Below are 18,625 nucleotides of genomic sequence, written 5' to 3' on the forward strand. Positions count from 1 at the left end.
CATAGTATAAACATGGCACCAAAAGACACGAGCTAGATTTACATTAAGCTCGTGGCACCTCAGCAGCCTGACATACCCCAGGGTCTTTGTAAAGTTGACCACGCAATATAAACGTGCCTATAACAGACATCACGTGTCTGTTTAATTCTAGAATTCTTGGATATGCAATTTAAACGTGCGTGATCAGACATCACGCACCTGATTAAGGCCATGCGACCCATTACCTTTTTTATCTGATTGATTAGACCGCACCTCAGTGTAAAATTTAGATATTAATCATCAATGTCACAGGAATGATGTGAAGGATCAAGAGATCACGGGATGACCCCAATACCTACCCAGAGATCATTCTCCTATAAATACCAGGATCCTGGGTAGTGCAAGGGGTTGGATTCTTTCTGTAATGCAAATACTCTGTAAAAATAGCCAGAGAGAGAAACAATAATAATATTGACTCGTGGACTATGGGGATTTTAACCTCCGAACCACGAAAAAAGAAGTGATCATTTTTCTCTTCGTAGTTGACTTCCAGCATCCTTGAGTTTTATCATTTTCTTATTACAGTTTATCATTAAGCACTAATTCATCCTAGTTATTCATATAATTCACTGTTGGCAAAAAACCGCGCCAACACAATTTCTATGAATTCCCTTTTAATATTGTGATTTATTCAATTCTTGTTTAATGCTTGTGATTGTTTGGCCTCCAATTACAGAATTTATATGATTTTAACCTAAACTCTGAAAAGTTAGAGTTAAATATGCTTTAGTTGAATAATCACAAATTTGATATTGGACGAGAGTACCTGTATGGTTTGTGTAGCTTAAAGATTGTATGCTTAATGCCTACGATATGTTTAATTTACCACAGAGATGTATGAAGTTTACATGTAGTAGAGAGTTATATGTCCTAATAAGAATATAATATTCAATTGTAAATCCTCTATCACAATAGAGATATGAATTCTGGAATTTGTGCTAGAGAAGCATAGAGTGGAAAGTTGATGAAATTAATTTCCCTATCTTTAATCCATGGAATTATTATTTAAACTTGTTTTGAGTTCTTCTAGTTTCTTGAAGTTAATTGCATTTTAATTTAGGTAATTACTTTCTGCAACTTGCTTTCCAATTATACCAATTAGAAATAATTGTTAATTTTTGGTACTTAGTAAACAGTCCGTATGGGTTTGACACTCTCTGCTCATTATATTACTTCTTTAAAAATTATGTATACTTGCATATTTGATTTTAAGTAACAAGTTTTTGGCACCGTTGCCGGGGACTGTATTATTAATATCAATATAGTCAATTGTTATTCTACATTGGTTTTTCTTCAACAATTTTTCTAACTTGGTTCGTTGCTAAATGCTCTTATTTCAGGAAGAAGCTCAGTTTATGCAACGTCAAGGTGCTGCAATAGTAGTGCATGTTGATCCTGAGATTTAGAAGACTTGTAAGGAGAATCGTAAGAAGAAAAGGTTGGAAGATAAGAATACTATGGCTTTGAATCTGGGAAATCAGGGGAATGAAGCTATTGGGGAAAGAAGTTTGAGGGACTACATTCTCCCTACTGTCTCAAGAGTGCAATCTTGCATTAGAACTCCAACTATTGTCGCTAACAACTTTGAAATTAAGCTGGTAATTTTGACGATGTTGCAAAATTTTATTCAGTTTGGGGGTTTTCCTACCGAAGATCCCAATCTGCATATCACTAATTTTCTGGAATTGTGTGATACCTTCAAGATGAATGGGGTGACAGATGATGCAGTCAAACTCTGAGTTTTTACATTTTCCCTAAGAGACCGAGCCAAAAGTTGGTTAATTTTGCTGCAAGCCAACTCAATCACTATATGGGAGGAGCTAGCTCAAAAGTTCCTTGCCAAGTTTTTCCCTCCAGCAAAGGCTGCAAATTTGAGTGGTGAAATTAGTAATTTCCATCACAATGATGGGGAGTCTTTGCATGATGCTTGGGAGTGCTTTAAGGAGTTATTAAGGAAGTTTCCCCACCATGGAATTGGGAAGTGGATGCTAGTCCACAACTTTTATAATGGTTTGTGTGGTACTACTCACACAATCATAGATGCATCAACAGGGGGTGCTTTCATGAGCAAGAGTGCTAATGAAGCTAATGAACTAGACGAGATGGCCATGAAAAATTACCAATGGCCTACTGAGCGAAAGAACACAAAGAAGGTAGCTAGAGTGATTGAATTAGATGTCTCTCTATGCTTACAACTCAAGTAGCATCCTTGACAAAGCAGTTACATCAAAATGATATTTCAGCTCAGGCCATGCAACTGCAGAATGTATGTGACATGTGTGGGAGTGCCCATCTACTTAATTAGTGCCCTGTAATGGATATGACTAACATGCCTATGGAACAAGTTCAAGCCATAGGAAATTTTCCAAGACCACCCAACAACCCTTACTCAATGTCCTTCAACCAAGGTTGACAAAATCTCCCTAACTTCTCTTAGAAAAATAATCAAGGAGTTCAGCAGCCTTTCTAGCAGAACCAACAACCATTTCAGTAGCCTCCTCTTGGATTTTATCAATCATAGGTTAGACCATCACAATAATAACCACTAATGAAGCAACCTGAAACTCACTCTGACGTTTTGAATCAATTCATGACTAAAACAAGAGTTTCTATTTAAAATTTGGAATCAGATTGGTCAGCTGGCTAGTTTAATGACAAATAGAGCTTAGGGGTGTTCATATAAACCACAAACTGTGGTTTGGAACCAAACCGCACCACACCAAACTGCCAAAAACCGTAACTAATGAAACCGTTTTCGATGGTTCGGTTTAACCGGACCGCTCAACTTTAATGGTTTTGTCACGGTTTCTAATTTTTTAAAACCAATTAAATCGGACTGGACATGATTGTTCAAAGGTTTGAACCCCTACACTTAAGTTAATATAAAGTATACCAAACCATCCAAGCCAAACAATTTAATTGTTTATGATATGTTTTTAGTAGTATTTAATACATGCACAAGTTTCTAAAACTAAAAAAAAGAAATGTAAAGTCCCACATTGTTTAGAAAGTAAACATTTCTTATTCTCACTTCTATAAAATGATTCAAAATACTTAAACTTACAACAACAAAGACAATAAGCTTCTTGTAGACTTTTATGGTCTTAAAAGTAAAGCTAGAATTATTATTATTTAAATACAATTATTTAGTTAATTATTTTATAATAAAAAAAAATTTTAATTTTAGAATTTGTCTAAACCACACCAAACCAAACCGTGTGCACCCCTAACAGAGCTCAAGGGGAACTGCCTAGTTCTAATGTAGTGAATCCTAAAGAGCAGTGTCAAGCTATTACCTTGAGAAGTTGGACAAAGTATTTAGAGCCAAGAGCTGAGCAGTCAGTTGTGAAGAATCAGGATCAACAAGCACCGAGCACAATGGAAAAGAGGACTAGTGAAGAGAGGGGTACTAAAGATAAATCAGAAAGAGCAGCGACACCTCCAGTGAGTATAGAGCACCACATCAAGGTTTCTTTCCCCCAGAGGCTCCGTAAGAATAATCTTGATAAGCAGTTTGCAAATTTTCTCGAAGTATTCAAGAAACTGCATATCAATATCCCATTTGCAGAGGCTTTGGAGCAAATGCCTAGCTATGTTAAGTTCATGAAGGAGATACTATCTAAGAAATGTAAGATGGTGATTATGAGATAGTGGCATTAACAGAGGAATGCAGTGTTATCTTGCAGAGAAATCTTCCACAGAAGTTGAGAGATCCAGGGAGCTTTACCATAACTTGTACTATTGGGAACATTGATTGTAAGCATGCCTTGTGTGATCTGGGGGTGAGTATTAACTTAATGTCACTATCATTTTTCTAGAGACTTGGGTTAGGAGAGGCAAGGCCTACTGCAGTTACATTTCAGTTGGCGGATCGTTCTGTTAAGCATCCATGAGGTATCATTGAAGATGTATTGGTAAAGGTAGATAAGCTCATTTTTCCTACCAAAGTTATTGTAATTTACATGGAAGAGGATGAAAATGTGTCTATTATCTTGGGAAGTCCCTTCTTAGCTATGGGGAAAGCACTGATTGATGTTCAAAAGGGAGAGCTTCGGTTGAGAGTTCAAGGAGATGAAGTGGTGTTCAATGTATTCAATGCCATGACTTATCCTGAAGCTAGCGACCGTTGTTTTTATATATATATAGTGGAGGGTGTTGTGGCAAAAAAAATAAGTGGTTGATGATCCTCTAGAGTTGAGCCTAACCAAGTGTGATGTTAGTGAAGAAGATAGCGATAAGGCTATGGGTTATTTACACTAGATAAATTCTTATGGGCCATTGAATAGTGTTTACCCTAAAAAATATTTGCTTGTTGACATGGCACAATCAGTGTGCACGTGGATAGCACGTGACTGTTTAGTGATGGCAGTCTGGTCAACCAACGACCAGAATAGAAGTTGGTCGATGGATTCAAGAAAGATGCTGAACAGTACGATAGAAGATGTGCTGACATATGCGACCAAGTCTGATCATAGTAACGAAGCTAGAGTTCAAATACAGTTATAAGTCAGATATTTGACCCTATTTATGTGTAAATATTATGATTTCTGTTATTAAGGAAATATGCGGGTAACAAAGTTTAAACTCATGGGATTCATTTAAGGGAGGGGGGGGGGGGGAGGGGGTAATAGTTTGTATTAAAAGATAACTAGTGTTTTTTATACACGACTTTAGTATCCTTTTTTGGGAGCTTGTGAAACTCAATGAACCCTAGTTTGCTAATCGCAGGTTTCAGAGTACATAAGTAGAAACACTAATTGGACGTAGGTCATTACCAATCTCTGGGGCCGAACCACTATAAATCTTGGTGTTGTTTAGTTCTTGCATTCATCTTATAATTTTTTATCATTTTAGTGACTCTGTGTCATTGACTAAATCATCATTCAACATTTTGGTGCTTTAATTGAGAGCTGAACTCAAGACCTTCAAGAGAATCAATGGCGAAAACCTCTAGAAAAGCGGGTCAGACAGGGAAGACATCTGAAAGTATGCCAAATCAACCTCCTTGTTAGGTTCATTTTAGGTTTGTTTTAGAGATTGTTTTATGTTATGTTTTTAGTTATTTAGGATTTTTTTAGTGCATATTTATGCTTGTTTTCTTCTTGTTTCAGGTTTTAATGGTCAAGTACATAATATGGAGTGAAATGAGAAGAAACATGTTAAATAAGATGGATTTGGTGTTTATTGTGGATTTTCAAGACATTATGTGTGGAAAATACTACATTGAAGATGCTCAACATACGTCGTTTATGCTTTATAACGCAAGTCTGAGATTTCAAGCCGCATTTTTACAATGATTTCTTCACTTTCTGGAAACACTTCTAGAAATAGAAGTTGTATATATTTCTCCTAGCTTTCCATATATGTTTGAATCATTCAATTCGGAGTTATATCGAGGGAGTTATGATAAAAATATGATGAGAGGACGTTGTAGGCTGTTCGAGATGAGTTCAGTTTTATTCTGTATAAAGTAGCGCCCCAGCGCTAATATATAGCGCCCTAGTGCTGTTGAGTAACATAGAGCATAAATTAATGCAGGTTGTATCACCTAGGCGCTACATTTCAGCGCCCCAGCGCTATCAGCTTTCCAGAAGCATGTTTTGTGATTTATTTATAGCGCCTCAGCGCTGTCTTGTGGTGCCTCAACGCTAGAATCCGTATGGAAGTATAATTTAAGGGAGTTTTTAGGGGCAATTTTGTATTTTCATGCAAAATTTAATAAGGGTTATAAAAGCTTCCTTAATGGCATTTTTTTAGAAGGGGATGAGATCAGATTAAGCAACAAGGAGGCTAGAGAAGAAACAAAAACCTAGAGTTCTTTTTCTTTATCTTTTGATTTAGACTATGTTAAATTGTAGGTTTATGTTTGGTTTAGTCATTTATGAACTAAATTTCTGTTTAGGTTTTCTAATTGACTCTCTTGAAACTCTATTATGATTTAATGCATTTATCTATTTCTTCTTCATCTGAAATCTCTTCAGTTTGTGTTTATTGTGTATGTGATTGATTGCGCACCTTTTACATACGATTTATGAATTTGAATCAAAATCTGAAAAGTGAGATTTAAATATGCTAAAATTGAATAGACATAGATTTCAATTTAGAGCGAGAGTATCAAATTGGTTTATGTGATTTAGGGTTGTATTTATTGCTTCCTATTGTTTGAATTGACCATAGAAATATAGGGAATTCACATTAGGTCGACTTTTCTATTTCTTAATCTGAATGGATAACGGTTTGGCTTGGTTATCATTTCAGTGAGAGGAGTTTCAGTAGTAATTGCATTACATAATAATAGAGTGGATAGCAGAGAAGATTAGGATTCCTAATTGTTTCATAGTGAATTTAATCCTTGTGTTCTTGTTATTATTTGATTTATGAAATTTTCATTTATTTCTGTATTCTTGTTTTCAAATTTCACAAATCCACTTTTCATTAGCCAAATAGAAACTAGAAATTAATTATTTGGTAATTGATAAATCAGTCTTCGTGGGACGATACTCGTTCTTATCGAGATTTATTACAAATTGCGAATACGTATACTTCCGTAGCTATAAAATCCGCAACACTCCCCCACAAGATGTAGCGGAGGATGAGCCACAAGTAGAATTGGAAGAGGAAGAGATGGATGCTAAAAAATGTGGCTGGAACGATGGTGTTGCAGGAAAGGGGGATTGATCGGCAGCGCTGAGAACTAAATGAGTGGCAAGCTGACATAGATCACCAGCAGAGAGATGCCACAACAACTTTAGAGGCAGCCATTCAATTGGCTCAAGGACAACCTGTACCAACCTCCCAACCAGATTAGCCACCTAGCTCTCACCCTCTACAAAATCTACAGTCAGAGCATCCCCTGTATCATCACAATCCACCACAACCAAGGAGTCCTCAAGGACCAGAGCAACCTTCTGCTGCTCAACAGGAAAGACTAGCCCAAAATCCTGACAAAAACAATGAGTAGCAACCACCCTTTCGATCTGGTCGAGATAATGTTCAATAACACAGGCAGAATAAGGCCGAACAGCATCCCAGAAGCCCTAGACGCCAGACAGTTGGGGAACAAAACCCTCCTGGCAGGGGACAACATCCCTCAGGAAGCAAAAGATAAGTGGACTCAGGCTCTGCGGTCTGGGATCTCCCATGACATAGTAATGCTAGAGGACCTAACAACCAACGCAGGCCTCCCCCTATTTATCGAGACGTACCGGTAGGAAGAGAGGGGAACAATGCATACAGCAAGACACACACTCATAGGTCACAATTTAGAGATGACCACGATTATAATGAGGCAGACTCTGGCAGGAGGAACGATGGTTGACAGCAGGAGGAGAGAAGCGGACAGCAAAATCCTCCGCCAATGGAGAACCGACCAAAAAGCCAAGATGCTGGGGGGCAGCCTAAACAACCCAATGTATTTGACCGACTAGGTGCAAGCGAGCAGAGGCGTAGGGATGAAGATCTAAGGGATGTGCTCAATAACTGAAGAGAAAGACACGACGAGTACTTCCCCCCAGCTCCGGCCGCTCCAGCAATACTAGATGTTGTACAGGCCCAGATTGATGCCTTAAATCAGGCAGTGCAACAACTAGTTGGGAATAAAATGTCCCACATAGAGTTTGATTGAAGGAAGGGTACCCCATTTGTTAATAGAGTTGTTGTGGCAGAAGTTCCAAGTAAATTTAAAATGCCAATTTTACCCAACTTCACAGGAGGGGAAGATCCAGCATCTTACGTGAAAAGGTTTGAGATACAAATGGATATCCAAAAGGTGTCATAAGATGCTTGGTGCAGGATTTTTCCTGTCACTCTGTGTAAATCTGCTCAAGAATGGTATTTCTAGTTCCCTCCGACCAGTATAATTTCCTGGGAGATGTTCATGAAGGAGTTTTATGGATAGTTCTGTGCTGGTCGAATACATCCAACAAAGGCTAATTAGCTGGTCGACATTCGACAAAAGGAAGGAGAAACTCTCAAGGAGTATGTTCAGTAGTTCATGAGAGCGACTGCTCGGGCCAAAACTATTGGAAACAAGGGAAAGATGATGGCACTCACAGCTGGAGTGTGATGCCATTCTCCTCTTTGGAGCAGTCTGTGAAAGAATGAAGTCAAGAGCACTCAACAATTTCTGGATTGAGCAGACAAATATATCAAACTCGAGGAGGCCATAGCCCATGAAGGAAAGTCTCCAAAGGAAAACTAGGGCAAGAAAGAAGACTCAACCAAAGCCGCCAATGGGTCTGGAAAGCCCAACGACAACAACAAAGGTAACAACAAGAATGGGGGAAAAAGGGTGAACACCGAACCAGCAACATCTGATAGCAAGCGCCCCAAACAAAACAGATATGAACCAAGGTTCACCAATTACACTTCCCTGGTCGATAGCCGAGCTGAAGTGTATCAGGCCACTCATACCACAGTTCCCTTTAGGCGACCAGCCCCGATCAAGATAGACATATCCAAAAGGAATACGACCAAGTTTTGTCATTTTCACAACGACTATGGCCATGATACCAACGAGTGTAACCAGCTTAAGGATGAGATCGAGTTCCTTATTTGACAAGGACATCTGAGGAGATATGTATGAGTAGGTGTAGGTTCTCAGTAGTAGGCTCACAGAGGCAACGAGTAGGTGCCTGTACACCAGCGTTCGCCTCCTCTACAACCAGCTCTGGTCGCTAGTACATTGTTGAACATCTGCAGAGGACCACATATAGTAGGTGATAGTGGTAAGGTGAGGGAGAGATATGCCAGAGCCCTAAAGCACGATCAGGACATCGAAATTCTAAGTGTTGAGGAACAAACTCCCAAAAAAGCTCAAACAGAGGAATAATTAATAACTTTCTCCGAGCTGGACGCACAACATGTTCGATTTCCCCACTCATATCCTCTGGTTATGGATGTTCAGATCGCCAACATGATGGTAAAATGAATGTTAGTAGATACAGCAAGCTCGATCAATATTTTGTATAAGTCTTCACTATAAAGAATGAAATTGTCAGTGCAAGATTTAGAGCCATGCAACCAAACCATCTATGGTTTTTTTGGCGAAGGACTAGCAACAATAGGATCAATCAGACTCCTAGTCACAACAAGAACTGCACCTATGAACAGGACATTACTCGCTACTTTTATAGTAGTTGATTGTCCGTTTGCATATAATGATGTGATCGGAAGGCCCATACTCATCGATCTACGAGCCATAACTTCGGTCTGGCATCTGGCCATAAAGTTTCAAACCGACGCAGGAGTTGGGTACGTGTTGGGAAACCAGTGAGAGGCCAGAGAATGCTACAATTCCTCGATCACAAAGGCAATAAGAGGCGGATCAGGAAGCAGAGCTGAAAAAAGGTTGCTAGTAGTAAATGAAACTCAAGCCCAATTAGGTGAACAAGTCACCAAATAGGGCGTTACCCAAAGTGAGGATAGGGTCTTAGATCGTCACTTTGGGGATTTTGAAGAAAACATTGGGCATGTGGAGGACCTTGAGGAGGTCCAACTAGAAGAGAAAGATCCAACAAGGGTTGTGAAAGTCAGTAAAAACTTATAGACAACAACTAAAAACAAATTGGTGGAGTTTTTGAAGAGGCACCAGGAGGTCTTTGCCTGGTCGCATAACGACATGGTTGGAATAGACCCATAGGTGGTTAGCCATGTCTTGAATATAGACAAGAATCATCCACATGTACAACAAAAAAGAAGGCTGCTCGACAATGATAGATCTAAAGCCCTAAAAGAAGAAGTCGAGAAGCTGAAGGAAAATGGATTCATCAAGGTAATGTTTTATCCGTCTTGGGTATCTAATCCCGTACTAGTTCCCAAGCCAAATGGTAAGTATAGGATGTGCGTGGATTTCACAGACCTTAATAAAGCCTGCCCGAAGGATTGTTTCCCACTTCAAAGAATCAACCAGCTGGTCGATGCTACATCAGGACATGAAGTTTTATCATTCATGGACGCATACGCCAGTTATAATCAAATTAGTATGCATCCACTTGATGAAGATCACACTAGCTTTCGAACAGATACGGAACTTTACTGCTACAAAGTAATGCCCTTCGGTTTGAAAAATGCTGGTGCAACTTACCAGCGACTAGTCAACCATATGTTCAAAGAATTGATCGGCAATAACATGGAAGTCTACGTCGACGATATGCTGGTCAAGTTAAGAAAGGCCGGTGAACATATCAAGGACCAACAGGAATGCTTCATCATCTTGAACAAATATCAGATGAAGTTGAATCCTCTAAAGTGTTCCTTTGGTGAAGGATCAGGAAAATTTATGGGATTCATAGTAAACTCACGAGGAATCGAAGCTAATCCATAAAAAATTCAAGCATTGATCAAGATGCAGTCACCTGCCAAAGTTAAAGACGTACAAAGCCTGACAGGAAGAATTGCTGCCCTAAGTAGATTCATATCTAAGTCTACGGACAAGTGTGTCCCATTTTTTAATCTACTCAGAGGAAACAAAAAAATTGAATGGATAGAGGAGTGCGAACAGGCTTTTCAGGTGCTCAAAGCCCACATGTTGCAACCGCCTATTTTGTCTAAGCCGGTCGAGAAAGAGACTTTGTACATCTACTTAGCAATAACATAGTATGCTGCTAGTGCTGTTTTAATCAAAGAGGAAGACATCATTCAAAAAGCAGTATACTACGTAAGCAAAAGGCTAGTGGGAGCAAAACTACGATATCCGCCCATAGAGAAATTGTCTTATTGCTTGATACTGGCATCTAGAAAATTGCGACCCTATTTTTAGGCTCACCCCATAATAGTGCTTACCAACCAGCCACTACAGCAAGTCTTACAAAAACCAGAAGCCGCTGGTCTACTACTAAAATGGGCAGTTGAGTTGGGGCAGTTTGAAATTTCCTATGCACCACGAGTAGCTATAAAGGGACAAGTCCTAGTGGATTTCGTTGCAGAATTCACCGGACCCCCTGCCAGCGAACCAAAAATGGAGACCGATAATCAAAATCAAACCCCTGCTTGGAAGCTGTTCGTAGGTGGATCCTCCAATAAGCACAACGCAGGGGCAGGGCTAATTTTAATCACACCCAAGGGACATCAGTTTCACTGTGCGGTCAGATTCAACTTTACGACCTCTAACAATGAAGCCAAGTACGAGGCTCTGCTTGTAGGATTAAGACTAGCCAAGGATATGAACATAAAGTCACTAGAAATATATAGTGACTCCTAGCTAGTAGTTAATCAGATTATTGGAGAATATCAGGCTAGGGGTTTCAAGACGGTTTCTTATTTGAACAAGGCGAAGGATTTATTAGCACACTTTGAGAAGTATACTCTCCAGCAAGTACCTCACGATCATAATTCAAACATCGATGCCTTAGCTAAGTTAGCAAGTGCCAAATATACTGACGCTTTAAGCATAGTACCGATCGAATGTTTATTGGCACCAAGCATTCAAGTGGAAGAATCCTCGCTAATTATACAAGTGTCAGACAAATGGATGACTCCCATTATTAAATATCTCGAACAAGGATTATTACCAGCAGATAGGAATAAGGCGAGGATGCTTCAAAGACAATCGACTCGGTTTATTTTGATCGATGGAGTCTTGTATAGATGAGGATAATCAATGCCTTTATTACAGTGCGTTTCTAAGGAAAAGGCTAAGAAATTGATGCAAGAAGTACATGAAGGCTTCTGTGGAGATCACACTGGGGGGCAAAGTTTGTCAAAGAAGATTCTCCGGCAAGGATATTTCTGACCTACCATGATCGAAGACTCTGTGGAATTCATTAAGAAGTGTGATAAGTGCCAACGATTTTCCAAGATACCACGAGCAGCCCCAAATGAGTTTAAACATTTGCAAAGCCCATGGCCATTCATAGTTTGGGAAATTGACCTAATCGGATCTTTGCCTACAGAAAAAGGGAATGTCAAGTATGAAGCAGTTGTTGTCGACTACTTTACTAAGTGGGCCAAAGCCGAGCCACTCACAACAATCATGACCAAGACAAAGTATTGGATTTCATTGTCAAAAACATTGTATGCCGATATGGGTTGCCGAAAAAAATTATCTCAAATAGTGGCACACAATTTTACTGTGACCTTTTCACTGATTTCTGCGAATGGCATGGTATCACGAAGAGTTTTTCGTCAGTTGCTCATCCATAAGCCAACAGACAGGTTGAAGCCATCAACAAAACTCTGAAGGACACACTAAAGAAAAGGCTCGAAGAAGCAAAGGGAGCGTGGCCAGAACAATTGCCAGAAGTACTCTGGTCGTATAGAACATCTCAGCAAACAACAACATGCCATACACCATTTTCCTTGGCTTATGGGTATGAAGTCATGCTACTCGTTAAGTTAAATCCACCATCACATAGAAGGCTGACATACAACCAGAGGACGAATAACCAGTTATTAATGGAGTCTTTGGACTTGGTCAACGAAAGGCGCGAACAGGCTCAACTTCGAGTTGATGCTTACCAGCAAAAGGTTGCTCGATATTTTAACTCTAAAGTACGCGAAAGAAAGTTTAAGGTGGGTGAGTTGGTACTTAGAAGATTTTTTCTCAACACTCGCGACCAGAATGCTGGAGTACTCATACCGAACTAAGAAGGTACATATCAAATTGAAGAAATCCTTCAACCAAGCACATATAAATTTGCTCGCTTAAATGAAGATCTCGTTCCTCACTATTGAAGTGGAGAACACCTAGGCAAGTATTACCAATGAACAATTCTTTTTAAAGAATTGGCTTGTATTAATTTTACTTTTTACAAGTTTGTGAACAAGGACTGGTCAGTTAGATGGCTGGTCACTTATAAGTGTAAGATCAAATTTTGATCACTCATACAAACACAAATTCTGTCCATTTTATTACGAGAAATAAAAAGAATTGTGCACAGCCAGTTATTCTTGCCAATTATTGTATTTATTACAAGTATTTGCTCATTACGTGTGTTGTTTTGCTATATTATCATTGATTTTTATAAGTACGCGAGCAGTAATGTTCGAACAGGTATTGGTCATGGAAAGTGACTGAGAACCTTAAGCACCTCGATCACTTGGGGGGCATATAAGATTCTAAGCGAGCAAAGCATATCAACAGACATATGTAAACACATGAGTAAAATAAGGGAAAGCATACTACGACACTTAGAGTATTTTTAAAAAATTTTAGTTAATTTTGTGAAATCTTAATAAAGTATTATGCTAATTTCAGTCGTACGAGCAGATGTTATAATAGCAATAAGAATATATTATAATATCATAATGAAATGTCTTTACACCGCAAGCAATTGCTACTCAGATGTAATTAAAAATATTAAAAGAAAATTAAAGCTGCCTTAGGCTGCAAATTTTCTTAACATCACGAACTGTTGTTTGTTTGTTTTAATCACATAAATAAAATTGTTACTGTTTAATTGAAGGAGGGTCTTGCTTAGACTATTGGTCAACTGAAGGTCCGGCTTCTTCTTCAACACCATCAATGCCTGTCGCCAAGGAAATTTTAGGAGACTCCGAGGCATTTTGAGCATTTCTTTCATCCTCTAGGCGACCAGCGCACTAGGCAAGTTCAGCTTATTTTGCCTGCTCGGGAAGATAATCAAAGTTTTCCTCAAGATTGTTCTTCCAAAACATGTAGAAGCAGTTGAAGGTAGCTCCTCGGAACCTCTCCAAGTCTTGGGAATTTGTCTCGTCGAGCAGTTTCACTCGCTCCTCTAGACTAGTGGCCTCCTTCATGCTCGCCTCCATATCCTCTTGAAGTTTGGCTGCTTCCTTAAACTTCTCCTTGGCAGCAACAACTTTGGCCAGAACTTCTTGGCTCCTCTTTAGCTCCTCGATTAAATTGGAAACTTTGTCTTCAGCCACCTTAACCTTTTCCTCGCATGCCTTGATCTCCTCGGCATGTTTTGAATCGACCTCCTCGGCGCGACGCCAGCCGTTGTTCATGGTTAAGATACCCTGCGAACAGTAGAAGAATGAAGCTTTTAGAGCTAATAAAAGGAAATGTTATTCGTCTAAAATACAATATAGAAGAAACTTACATTGAGGAGTTCATTGAACCCACGAGCAAGCACCTGGCTGGGTTTCAACGCAGGTAGACAGGTGCAGGCCTCCTAGCTACGATGGTGCTTGGAAAATTTCTTCAGTTTTTCATTTGTTGAGCTATAGGCATTGCTTAATAAATCTGCAACCAGAGATCTTTTTGCCTGGTTGGTGGAAGGAGCAGAACGAGGAGGGGGCGTAGTTGATTTAGAAGGAATGGGAGCAGGAGGGTCCTCTAGTCGAGCTCTTTTACTTGAAGGCTCTCCACTGCCTTTTTCAGGGTGTCTTCTGCTCGACTTCTTCCTACTTAGTGGAGTGTCTGCGGAAGCATAGATATCGAAGGCGTCGTCGGATGGCATGACTACAAAACAAGAAAAAACGAGCAGATATGTCAAAAAATAGTTTGACACAATAAGGAACAAATTAAAGAGAAATTCTAAGTAGTATACCTGAACTATTATTACTAGTCGCTACATTATCTAAAGAGCTACTGCTACACTCACTGTCTGCCTCGAAGAAGTCTTAGCTAATACTACTGGTCGTAAATTTAAAGTTTCAATCCATATCAAATCAGTGACAATGGATGGGCAAGTTATTTAGAAGTGAGAAATCGATACCTTTATCGTGTGAAGATTCGACTATAGGGCTAGTGTATTCCGGTAGTTTTTGTTTTCCCCTCCCATGTTGGGTATGTTGGGGTTTTATGCCCTAATTAAAACCCAATTTCTTTGTAATCTCATTTATTATATAAAAAAGAATAGAAATCATTTTTTGACTTGGTCAATCACTTTGCTCACATGTTTTATTTTCATGATTATTTGTTTAATATAAACTTCTATTAAATCCCGAACATATAGCTAATCTTATTTATAGTGACGTAATCATAGTGGAATATAAATATGATTATATGTTTAAAATAACTTAGTCCTAAGATTAGTCAGTGCACAAGATTTACACTGACTTGCCAATCTACGATATGATCTACTTACACATTGCAGTGTTATGTTCTTTCCAGAACATTAGCAAAGTGGATAAGAGCGGATGTATTTGTTACATTAGACAAAACCAATATCGACAGTAGATAGGATAAGTAAACATACTGTTATTATCTATTCTAGTCATATCATATAGTTGACCATAGGCAAATTCAATCTCAATTCTAAGTAGTTAGTACTCTAACTGATTGTATTATTTGAGTTCTTTGACTTGTTCGTTACCAACTTACCCTAATAAATAATATTTCTAGGACCAGCTATATTAATCAAACCTTATGTTAAAATTAAAATTTCTAAACTATAGGATAAACTTAGAAAAACTATAACTGTTTCTATGAGTTTCCAACTAAATCCCGACTTGAACCAATAACCATGATAACTAAAATACTACAAGCTATTACTATTACTACTACTATCTAGCTAAGTAAAATTCCGAGACGCTACAATTCTCCCCTACTTAAAAGAATTTTGTCCCCGAAATTTACTTACCAAACAGTTTTGGATACCGTGCTTAGATGTCTTCCTCCAACTCCCACGTTGCCTCCCGTTTCGAACTATTACTCCATAGGACCTTGACTATTGGAATACTCTTAGACCGTAATTCCTTCATCCCCTTCTCTAGGATGCTAACCTGCCGTTCCTCGTAACTCAAGTCTTTCTGGAGTGCTATCATATCGTACTTGAGGATGTTAGATGGGTCTGACACATATCTATGCAGCATCGAGATGTGAAACACATTGTAGCTATCTACTAGAGCTGGTGGTAGGGCTAATCTATATGCAACTATTCCCACCTTGTCCAATATCTCAAAAAGACCTATAAATCGGGGACTAAGTTTGCCTTTCTTCCCAAACTGCTTCACTTCTTTCATAGGAGATATCTTTAAGAAGACTTGATCTCCGACTTTGAATTCCACATCTCACCGCTTGGCATTCGCATAACTTTTCTGTTGACTCTGAGTAGCGAGCATACACTTTCTAATCAGTGCCACTGCATTCTGAGCCTCTCTAACAGCTTCGGGTCCAATAAGTTGTCTTTCTCCTACCTCGTCCCAATGTAACGACGATCGACACTTCCTTCCATAAAGTAACTCATACGGTGCCATACCGATCGTTACCTGGTAGCTATTATAATAGGAGAATTCTATGAGTGAAAAATACTTACTCCACGATCCTTCGAAGTCTAGTACACCAGCGTGCAGCATATCTTCTAAAATCTGTATGATGCGCTCGGACTGACCGTCGGTCTGACGATGAAATGCTGTACTAAGGTTTAACTTGGTACCCATGGCTTGCTAAAAGCTTCCCCAAAATCTCGATGTAAACACCGCTCCTCTATCTGATACTATGGTCTTAGGCATTCCATGCAGTCGTACTATCTCTCGAACATAAATGTCTGCGTACTGGTCTGCAGTGTACGTAGTTTTGACAGGAAGGAAGTGAGCTGACCTGGTGCGTCTATCTACCACAACCCAAGCCGAGTCGTGCTGCTTATTTGTTCATGGAAATCCTGTCACGAGTCCCATGACTATATCGTCCCACTTCCATTCCAGAATACTAAGCGGTTGCAATAAGGCTGCAGGTCTTTGATGTTCCGCTTTTACTTGCTGGCATATAAGACATTTGGACACATATTCTGCTACGTCTTTCTTCATTCCCGGCCACCAATATAGTGCCTTAAGGTCGTGAGTCATCTTGGTCGACCTCGGGTGAACTAAGTATGGGGTAGTGTGTGCCTCTTCTAAAATCTTCATCTTTATTCCATGGTCATTCTGAACGCATACCCGACCCTTATATCTCAAGAACTCCTGTCCTGATATAGAGAAATTTGTGGCCTTGCCTTCTTTGACTACAACCATATGTGTTACTAATGTGTCATCATGCCCTTGCCCAATCTGTATATCTTCTAATAGATTTGACTGGATGGACAAGTTAGCCAGTTGACCAATGACTACTTCTATTCCGGCATTAATCAGCTCTTGATGAAGCAGATTTTCTATTCCGGATAATGCTGCTAGATTTCCGTAACGCTTCTGACTTAGTGCATCTGCAACTACGTTCGCCTTTCCTGGGTGGTATAGGATTTCACAGTCATAATCCTTTACTAGTTCTAACCACTTGCGATGCCTCATATTGAGCTCATTTTGTGTGAAGAAATACTTTAAGCTCTTGTGGTCCGTATAAATCTCACACAGTTCTCCATAAAAATAGTGGTGCGTTGGATGGCTTTGCTCGTATTCCTTCAGCTGCCTTGAGGCGTAGGCTATCACATTATCATTTTGCCTCAGCACACAACTATGTTCGCCTTTCCTGGGTGGTATAGGATTTCGCAATCATAATCCTTTACTAGTTCTAACCACTTGTGCTGCCTCATATTGAGCTCCTTCTGTGTGAAGAAATACTTTAAGCTCTTGTGGTCCATATAAATCTCACACTGTTCTACATAAAGATAGTGGCACCATATTTTCAATGCGAATTCCACCGCTGCCAACTCCATATCGTGCGTTGGATAGCGTTGCTCGTATTCCTTCAGCTGCCTTAAGGCGTAGGCTATCACTTTATCATTCTACATCAGCACACAACCCAAACCTTGCTTCGACGCATCACAATATAATACAAACTTGTCATTGGGTGTTGGTACACAAAGTACTGGGGTTGAGCATAGCTTATCCTTGAGCAACTGGAAGCTCTCTTCACATCTATCAGTCCAGTTGAACTTTTGTTGTTTCCGGGTCAGGTTGGTAAGCGGAGTGGCTATCTTAGAAAAGCCTTCTACAAATTTCCAATAGTAGCCTGTTAGCCCAAGAAAACTTCTAACTTCTGATGCGTTCTTAGGTCTTGGCCAATCCTTCACAGCCTCTACCTTAGCTGGGTCTACAACAAGTCCATCCTTGGATACTATATGCCCGAGGAATGCTACTTGCGAATGCCAAAATTCGCATTTCTTGAACTTGGCAAAAAGTTGATGCTCCTTCAGTTGTAACATTGTCAATCTTAAATGTTCCTCGTGCTCGACTTCGTCCTTAGAGTACACCAAAATATCGTCAATGAGCACTACGATGAATTTGTCCAAGTAATCCTTGAAGACCCGATTCATTAAGTCCATAAATGTGGCTGGAGCATTGGTAAGACCAAAAGACATAACTAGAAACTCGTAATGTCCATATCGAGTTCTAAAAGCTGTCTTCGGTATATCCTTTTCTCGTACCTTGAGCTGGTGATAACTGGACCATAAATCAATCTTTGAAAATATAGTCGCTCCTCGGAGTTGATCAAATAAGTCATCAATTCAGGGTAGCGGGTACTTGTTCTTAATCTTCACCTTGTTGAGCTCACGGTAATCTATACACATCTGCATGCTTCCATCCTTCTTCTTCACAAATAGAACTGGTGCTCCCCATGGTGAATGGCTTGGTTTGATGAAACCCAAGCCTAAGAGTTCTTGCAACTGCATCTTCAACTCCTTGAGTTCGATTGGTTCCATCCAGTATGGTGCCTTTGAGATAGGCTCGGTTCTCAGTACTAGTTCGATTCTGAAGTCAATTTCCCGAGTCGGAGGCAACCCGGGTA

General features: G+C 39.6%; 1 non-coding gene across 1 annotated transcript; it reads right to left on the reverse strand.

Annotated features, from left to right (window-relative positions):
• Positions 1–1,907: 1,907 nt before the first annotated feature.
• LOC133813082 (small nucleolar RNA R71) lies at positions 1,908–2,014 on the reverse strand. The gene has a single exon (XR_009884126.1). It is a non-coding gene; the product is annotated as a small nucleolar RNA R71 (small nucleolar RNA).
• Positions 2,015–18,625: the final 16,611 nt, after the last annotated feature.

The sequence above is a fragment of the Humulus lupulus genome, chromosome 1 (assembly GCF_963169125.1).
Source record: "Humulus lupulus chromosome 1, drHumLupu1.1, whole genome shotgun sequence".
Lineage (NCBI taxonomy): Eukaryota > Viridiplantae > Streptophyta > Magnoliopsida > Rosales > Cannabaceae > Humulus > Humulus lupulus.